The sequence below is a fragment of the Chrysochloris asiatica genome, unplaced genomic scaffold, assembly GCF_000296735.1.
Source record: "Chrysochloris asiatica unplaced genomic scaffold, ChrAsi1.0 scaffold00189, whole genome shotgun sequence".
In the NCBI taxonomy this organism is placed as follows: Eukaryota; Metazoa; Chordata; class Mammalia; order Afrosoricida; family Chrysochloridae; genus Chrysochloris; species Chrysochloris asiatica.
Window position 1 is genome coordinate 6,552,763 of NW_006408707.1, and position 9,302 is coordinate 6,562,064.

Here is a 9,302-nt window from a genome sequence, read left to right on the forward strand (position 1 = left end):
AAAAGTCAGCACATGAAGACAAAGTCAAATATTAGAATGAAATGTACAAAGACCTGTAGTTAGAAAACTAAAAGGGAAGAACACAGTCAGCATTTCTCAAGCTGAGGGAACTGAAGAGAAAAAATAAATCTCATTTTTAAATATTGGCAAATTTGGCACAATATTGAATGATGCAGAAAGCATTGAAAGAAGCTGGAAGGAGTACTCAGAGTTGCTGTAACAAAAAGAAATGGTTCTAGCTCAGCCATTTCAAGAGGAAGCATATAATCAACAGCCAATAATCCTGAAGGAAGAAAGAAGTCCATCGTGCATTGAAGGCATTGACAAATAACAAGGCTCTGGGAATTGATGGAATACAAATTGAAATATTTCCACAAACAGATGAAGCACTGGAGGCACTCACTAATCTATGCCAAGAAATTTGAAAGACAACTACCTGGCTAACAGACTCGATGAGAGCTATTTGTGCACATTCCAAAGAAAGGTGACCCATTGGAATACAGAAATCATCAGATAATATCTCTGATATCCAATGCTAGTAAAATTTTACTAAAAGTATTACAAAAATGGCTGCAACTGTACACTGATATAGAACATACAGATAGATATTCAAGCCCAATTCAGAAGAGGACATGGAATGAGGGATATCATTACTTGCATTAGATGGATCTTGGCTGAAAGCAGAAAATACCTGAAAGATGTTTACCTGTATTTTTATGACTATGCAAAAACTTTCAATTGTGTGGACAAGTACTTGACAACATTGCAAAGCATGAGTATTTTGGAACACTTCATTGTGCTCATGAGGACCCTGTACATAGAGCACAAGACAGTTCAAACAGAGCAAGGGAGTACCAAATGGTTTAAAATTAGGAAAGGTATGCACCAGGGCTGTAGTCTTTCACCAACTTTATAAAACTGTATGCTGATCTGATAATATTAGAAAATGGATTATGTGAAGAAAAATTTTGCATCAGAGTTGGAGGAAGACTCAGTAACAACCTGCAATATGCAGATGATACAATTTTGCTAGCTAAAGAAAAAAGTACTTAAAATACTTACTGATGAAGATCAAAGACCACAGCCTTCTCTACGGGTTGTGCCTTACTGTAAAGAAAATACAAATCCTCACCAATAGATCAATAAGTAACATCCATATAAATGGAGAAAAGATTGAAGTTTTCAAAGACTTCATTTTGCTCAGATCAACCATCAACGCTAATGGAAGCAGCTGTCAAGAAATCAAACAACATATTGCATTGGGCAAATCTGCAGCACGAGGTCTCTATAAAGTGTTCAAGAGCAAAGGCATCCATTTGTGGACTAAAGTGCTCCTGACTCAAGCCCTGGTATCTTCAATAGCCTCATATGCATTTATGTAAATGTTGGGCGCCGGATAAGGAATACCACAGAATTGATGTATTTGAGTTATGATGTTAGAAGAGAATATTAAAAGAACCATGAACTGCCCCCAAATTAAACCAGTCTGTATTAGAAGAACAGTCTGAATGCACCTTGGTAGCCAGTATATTCAGACTTTGTGTCTCATACTATGGACAATTATCAGAAGAAGCCAGTCCCTGGAGAAGGATATCATGACTGGTAAAGTGGAGGGTAAGAGAAAAAGAGGAAGATCCCCAACAAAATTGATTGATTCATGGCAGCTGCAAAGTGCACATATATAGCAATGACTCTGAAGTTGTGTGTGGACCAGGCAGTGTTTCATTCTGTTGTGAATAGATTCTCTATGAGCAAATATCAGTTGAATGGCACCTAACAACAACAACTACTTCGGAAACCTAAGAGCAGTTCTACTCAGTCACATGGGCTCACTATCGTTCATGTTTACTCAAGGGTAATGGGTTTACTTTGATTTACTGTGCTCAAGCCACACTGTTGTACATTATTTATGATTTGTTGATGAATCAAGCAAAATATTTTGTCGGCAAAAATTTTTTTTCTTATAAAGTAGTTACACAAATGTGAAAGTGTCATATAAATTATATGTCTGGGAGCCATACAATAAGTCAAGCTTTGATAAGCTATGTCAAGTTGTTAAGTAGCAAGTTTGTATAGGTTTTCCAATGAGCAGCTGGTAGGTTTGAACTGCTGACCTTGTGGGTAGCAGTCTAGTGTTGATCCTTGTTTATTGGACAAGGAGTCCAATAAACTATGTAGCTTTAGAATATTGTTACCATGAATATTTAATAGTATGCCAGATGTGTATGAAGATAAGAGTGCATATTGGATTATGGCAAAAAATAATGGACTTTTGCTAATAATCAGGTATTGTGTTTTATATTCAATCAGTGTATAAATTTTCATATTCTATTCAGTTTGTTTTTTCTTTCTCTTACTTCTTTTAACTCCTTTTCCCCTCAATATTGTAATGTTTCTAATTAGTATTGACTTTGACACTAAGTTATCAGAAGAAAAATATCATTAATTACACTCATTTGGGAAATAAAAATGTCTGAATTATAGAGCACTTAAGAAGAAATGATATTAAGTGAATTTCAAATGTGAACAATAACTCACTGATAATAAATCAGGAATATGCTCATAAATGTGAAAAAAAAAACCACCTACTTGTTTGAGGCTAAAAATAATTATTTTTAGTGACAGTTTCATTATTTAAATATAACCACGACTAAAATTGTACCTAAAAATTATTTTTTGTTTTTCAAAGAAAATTTGACCAAATGTTACCTTTATTTAAACTTTTGCTTATTGTAGAAAATACGTTTAGAAAGTGAACATTTCTGTATCTACTAACATATCTGAATTATCATACTTTATAATTTAAAATTAAGTAGATTTCTTATAGCAGTTGGAGTAAATTCACTTAATACTACTCAGACTATAACATAAAATGCTCCTAATCAAGAGAGTAAACAATTTTAATTTTGTGAACACTTGAACTGACATTAGATTATACCATTTAGAATTCATACCATGCATAATGTATTTATCTAAGAACACATTTTTAATTGCATAAAAAGTATAACATTTTTAACTTCATTTTAAAGTATCAACAGAGAAGTATGCACAAACATGTGGTTTATGTTTATTAATCTGTTAGTTATCTCTTCATTTACTTTGTTTGGCAATATTTCAGATTTCTGATTCACTTACTCATTTCCTGTTGAATTACTTTAAATGTAAGCAATGGTAACTTGAGGTGAAGTAACAAGATAATTTTCTCAGCAGCCAAGAGAAGTTTTGAAAATATTTCCATGAAGTATTTTATCCAAGTAAAAAGATGGAAGAAGTTGAGAGATACACCAGGTTTTTGCAATTAGAACTTTATTGAGTGTGAAAAAAAAAACAAAAAACTAGAGGAACCTTAGAAGAATGAATTATAATTGAAAAGAGTGGTGCCACTTCTAGAGACCAAGCTGAGACAGATGTAGAAGTAGGAAGAAATCTGTAAGAGAGTTGTTCCCCTGAATGCATGATAGGAGAGGATAGTAAAAGTATGAAGTCATTAACTGTTTAGAATAACACAAAGAAGTAAATAGGAAAAGAACTAATGAAGGTCATGGATATTTGACCACCATGAAGCTATATGAATTAGCAAACTCTTTGCAGTTAAATAATGCAGCCAGACGTTGGTGATTGATTAGCAGAGTTGTGAGAACTTATTGTCCAATTAAAATGCAAAATTATAATTTCTACTTAAACACAATACAACAAAGAATAAAATGGAAAACAAAAAATCCTAAAGAAACTATAAAAGACCTTAATCCCAAAACAAAATTTAAGGAAAGAAAAATGAATGAATGAATGAATGAATGAATGAATGAATGAATGAAAGGGGGAAAGAAAGAAAGGAGATAGAGAGATAAAAATCTACTGACATTATGAAATTTAAGAACTGATAAGTATACTTGGAAAACACATATTAGATATTTCAAAGTCATTCATTGCATTTCATAAAGATTAAATATACCGTGTAATGTAAAATTTAAATTTCCTTTAGTCTTATCTATTTTCACTAAGTGCTAACAAGTATGTTTGCACTCAGAGTGACTCTTTATAGGGTTTCTGAAGAGCTGTTGGTGGATTTGAACCACCAATCTTGTGATAAGAAGCTTAGTGCCTATCCTACAGCACCACATCAGGACTCCAAATACTCCTTAAGCATAATACTTTTCTTTCCCAGATTTCCAGACAAATTCTGACTGACCCTTTTAGATATAATGCAATGATTTTATATTCAAATAACAACAGAGGCTGGAAATTAAGTTTAAGAGTGTTGAACAACTTAGGCGTAATCAAAGAGCTGTTGTAGTGTGATATATGTCAATTTATTATAGTTCTTACTGTTGAACCAAAATAAAGGTAATATATAAGCACGAACCAAAAATTATCTGCCATCTGGTTACGTTAAAACACCCATCCAAGTCCATGGTTGATAGCAACACTGAGTGTGCACATGAAATGATTTTGTTGAATATACAAATGACAGTGGATTCGTGGCAAATCAGCTATGGCTTTGCCTATGAAATAATCTGTGACACATTTGGGTTTTGAAGAGTTTGAGCAAGATGGGTACTAAAACAACTCACGGAAAAGCATAAACTTTAGATTTTGGATATCTCAAAAAAAGTTTGAACTGATACTTGAAGGTAGGTAAATGTTTCTTTAAAAAACTTTTTTTTCTTTACTGTTAAGACATGGAATGGGTTCATCACTACGAGCCTGAGAGTAAATGAAAGCGTATGGAATGGAAACATCTTCAATCACCCACCAAGATAACATTCAAAAGCCAATCATCAGCTAGAAAATTGATACTTGCAGTTTTCTGGGATTCTCAAGGGCCAGTATTGGAACACTATCAGGAAAAGCACATTAAATAATTAACAGTGCTTCTTACAGTGAGATGTTCATTGAAGAGATGAAGCCTAAACTTTGGATGAAACACAGAGGACTGCTATTCATGGGCATTGTTATCTTGAATGATGATACTGTTGACACTGCAAAAATTTCATTTTGAGGTGTTGAAGCATCCTCCCTAGATGTTTGATCTTGCTCCATCCAACGGTCACCTGTTTGGTCCCCTGAAAGTAGCACTTGAAGGAAGAAGATTCACCTCTGATGAAGAAGTAAAGGCAGGTGCATTCATGGCTCATAGGCCACTCTGAAACATTTTTTTAAATAAGGGGATGTGAAAGCCTGTTGACAGAAAGTGTATAGAAAAGCAAGGATATTTAAAAGGCTACTTACCACAAGATCAGCAGTTTGAAACTACAAGCTGTTCCGCCGAAGAAAGATAAGGTTTTCTGCTCCAGTAACGATTTACAGCCTCGGAAACCCTACACAGGGTAGCTATGAGTCAGAACCAACTGCAAGGCACACCACACAACCAACTAACCAACAAAAAGTTGATTTAAAATACAATCTACAGCCAGAGTGAGGGTAATTTTTGACTCACTCCCACAGAATTTTTGAAACTAGGGATCGCTAGAGATCTTGTTTTTTCAACAGAGAGCAATCACTGTGTATTTGCTTTCTCCGATTATCCAAATGTCTTAGTAATTTGGTGAACCTGTAACAGAAATTCCACATGTGGAATTTAACAAACAGAAATTTATTCTTAAACTGTTTAGTGGACAGTTTTGTTGTTGTTAGGGGATATTGAGTAAGTTTTGACTTATAGTGACCCTATTCTTAACAGTAGAAAACACTGCCCATTCCTGCACCATCCTCACAATTGTTCTGTTTGAATTAATTTTCCTGTCACTGTCTTAATACATCTCATTGGGAGTCTTCATCTTTTATAATGACTCTCCCCTTTACAAGTATGATATCTGTTCTGTTTATCTAGAGCTTCTATAACAGAAATGACTTCAATAAACAGAAACCTATTCTTTGAATGTTTAGGACACTGTGTTTGTTGTTAAGTGCTGTCAAGTCAGTTCTGACTCATATAGACCTGTATAGAGAAGCAACTGGTTTAAACTGCTGACTTTGTGGTTCACAGCCCAATGCTAATCCTAAAGCACCACACCAAATAATGAATGTCAGGTTTAGGTGAAGGCTCTCTTTCTTGTTGGCAGTGGAGAAAGGTCTCCTTTCAACATATGTAGGCCCAGCAATTTTTTTGAGATCTCCATGTGTCTTAGCATCAATCTTTCCCTGGACCTAAGAGTTTCCAGTGTAAGAACTTCATGTCCGAAGGACACAATCCACTTCCAACTCTTCTATCTTGAAAGCAGTTGTTATCTGTCATTGAGTCAGTTCAGAATCATAGTGACCTTGTGCACAACAGAACTAAACACCACGTACATCCTCACAACTCTTGTTATTTTTGAGTCTATATTTGCTGCCACTGTTGCAATAATTAGTATTGGTTTCTCCTGATAATGTGTGAAGTGTGAGTTAGCAATTACTGTCATCCTGGTTTTTATTAAACATTCTGGCTTCGCTTCTAACAAGACAGATTTACTTGTTCTTCTGAAAGTTCACGGTACTTTAAAAATTCATCTCCAAAACCATAATTCAAATGCATAGATTCCTCTATAGTCTTCCTTATTCAATGTTCATATTTCACATGCATATGAGGCTATTGAAAATACCATGGCTTGGGTAAGCTTGCCTTGGTTCTCAAACAAAATCATTAATTCTTGAACACTTTAAAGTAGTCTTTTGCAGCATTTTTGCCTAGTGAAAAATGCTGCTTGATTTCTTTAATGCTGCTTCCATCTGTTTTGATTGTAGATCCACGCAAAATGAAGTGTTTGACATTTTTAACCTTTTTCTCCATTTATCCTGATGTTATTTATTGGTCCATTTGTAAGGACATATGCTTTTTTTCACATTGAGGTAGAATCCATACTGAAAGCTGTAGTCTTTGATCTTCAATGGTAAATATTTTAAGCCTCCTTTGCTTCCAAAAGACAAGTCTCTCAGTCATCTACATATTGCTGGTTGTTAATGAATCCTCCTCCAATTCTGATGTCACATTTTTTTCTTGGATAATTATATACTCAGAATAGAGATGGATATGTGGAGTGAAATGATACAACCCTAGCACACAACTTTCCTGATTTTAAACCATGCGATTTCTCCATGTTCTGTTTGAATGACTGCCTCTTGCTTTATGTTCATGTTCCTCTGGATTACAATAAGTGTTTTGGAATATAGTTAAACATCTTTCTGTTTTCAGCCAAGATGCATCTGATGTCAGCAATGATATTCCTAGTTCCACATCCTCTTCTGAATACAACTTGATTTTCTGGCAGTTCCTCAATTGATGCACTTTTGCAACTGTTTTGGAATTCTCTTCAGTAAAAATTTTACTTAAATGTGCTATTAATAATATTGTTTGATGATGTATGCATTCCATTGGGTTACTTTTCATTAGAATGGGCACAATTATTTGTGGATTATACAATAATATGATAAATGGATTTCTCCCAATTATTTGGAAAATGAATGAAGAAAACTGTAGAAGAATTGATACATTTGAATTATGATGTTGGAGAAGAATATTAAAAGTACCATGGACTGCTGGAAGAATGAAGAAAGCTTTCTGTGCCAAAATGCAGCCACATTGCTTGCTAGAAACCAGGATATCGAAATTTTGACATGATAGTGAAACAGAATGTCAGCAAGAAAAAGGAAAACTCCAGTGAGATGGATTGACACAGTGGCAGAAGCAACATATTCAAATGTAAGAACAATTATCAACACGGTGCAGGACAAAGTAGTGTTTCCTTCTGTTATCACTATGAATCAGAACCAACTGTATTGTACCTAACAAAAAAGTTAAGAAGTGAACATTTTCAGTACTGCATCAGTTTGTGAAAACATTGCAATAAGTATTCATCAATTCTTGGAGACTTAATTTCCTCAAATGTCTTCAGTGCAGTTTTGTCTTCTCCATTTAGTGCTTTCTTTCTTGATAATATGCTATTTCTTGAGTCGATTGAAAATCAGCCTTTTATTCTTGATACATTGACTCTTTTGTATTCCTTCCATATTCTTTTTTATTCTTCCTGCATCATTAAACATTTTACTATATAATCCTTCAACATTGCATCCTGAGGCTTGAATTTTTTCTTAGCATTTTTCAGCTTGAGAAATGCTAAGCATACTCTTTCATTTTGTTTTTTTAATTCCAGGTCTTTGCACATTTCCTTATAATACTTGAATTTTTCTTCTCGAACTACCCTTTGACATTTTTTCCCAGATATTTTACTTCCTCCTTTCTTACAGTCATTTTAGCTTCTGTAGGTTAAAGAACAAGTTTAAGAATCTCTTATGACATTCGTTTTTGTCTTTTCTTTATTTCTTGTCTTAATTGAACTCTTTGTTTTTCTCATATATGATATTCTGGATATAATCCTACAACTCTATAGGTTTTTGTTCATTAGTATCTATGCTATCAAACCTGTTTTTGAGATGGGCTCTAAATTCAGGTGTCATATTTTTATGTGTGTGTGTGTTTTTTTTTAATGGTTTATTGTGAATTATGTGATAGTTCACGTGGGAGGACATCAGCTTCATATTGATCTCATCGTATATCATTTCCTTGCCATGGTTATAATCCCTTCCATGCATCATCCATCAACCAAAGGGTATACCCAGCAAGCCTGCTCCTGGTCATCCACATACCACTGCTTTCTCTCTCTGGATTCAAAGTCTCCAGCCGCTCCATCTCCTCACATCATCATCTCTGCCTCCATCCCTGGCATCACTGCTTCTCTAGGTAGGGTTCAGTTCTCAGCTCTTCTTCTTTGATGGTCCCAGGAATCTCTGTTCCTAGACTGCAAGGTTAATCAATCCCCTCCCTTTGTCCCAAATCATCTACATTTACAGTTCCAGCCCTCACAATCAGTCCTGATAAAAATTATTCACTATTGTATCACAAGAGACCTATCCACATCTCCTTTCATCAGCCCTCACTAGGCAGAATAGATACTACTCAGTGGAGATTCTACCTTGATCCATGCCCTCTGGATCTAGGTTCCCTCTTGAAAGCTTGTAAACCAGTTACTCTTGCCTCTGTAGTCCCGCCATTATGGGTAACCAATGTCCAAGTTGCTCATCCCTGTCCTTTCCGTGTGCGGAGGAGGTGGAAATGATCCTCACTGAGAAGATTTGTTCTCTCTTTTGAGCTATTGCTTCCATAGGTGTAGGTCAAGTTCATCAAATTGTATCAGATTATCCTTCTTTCCTTCTTCTTTATTCTTCTGTTTGAGCTCTAATAATCCAGCCATTGATTCCAGGTCAAATGGGTATTATCTGCAAGTGTGGGTTCACTTATGCATGCACCCTCTCTTATTATCAGCTGG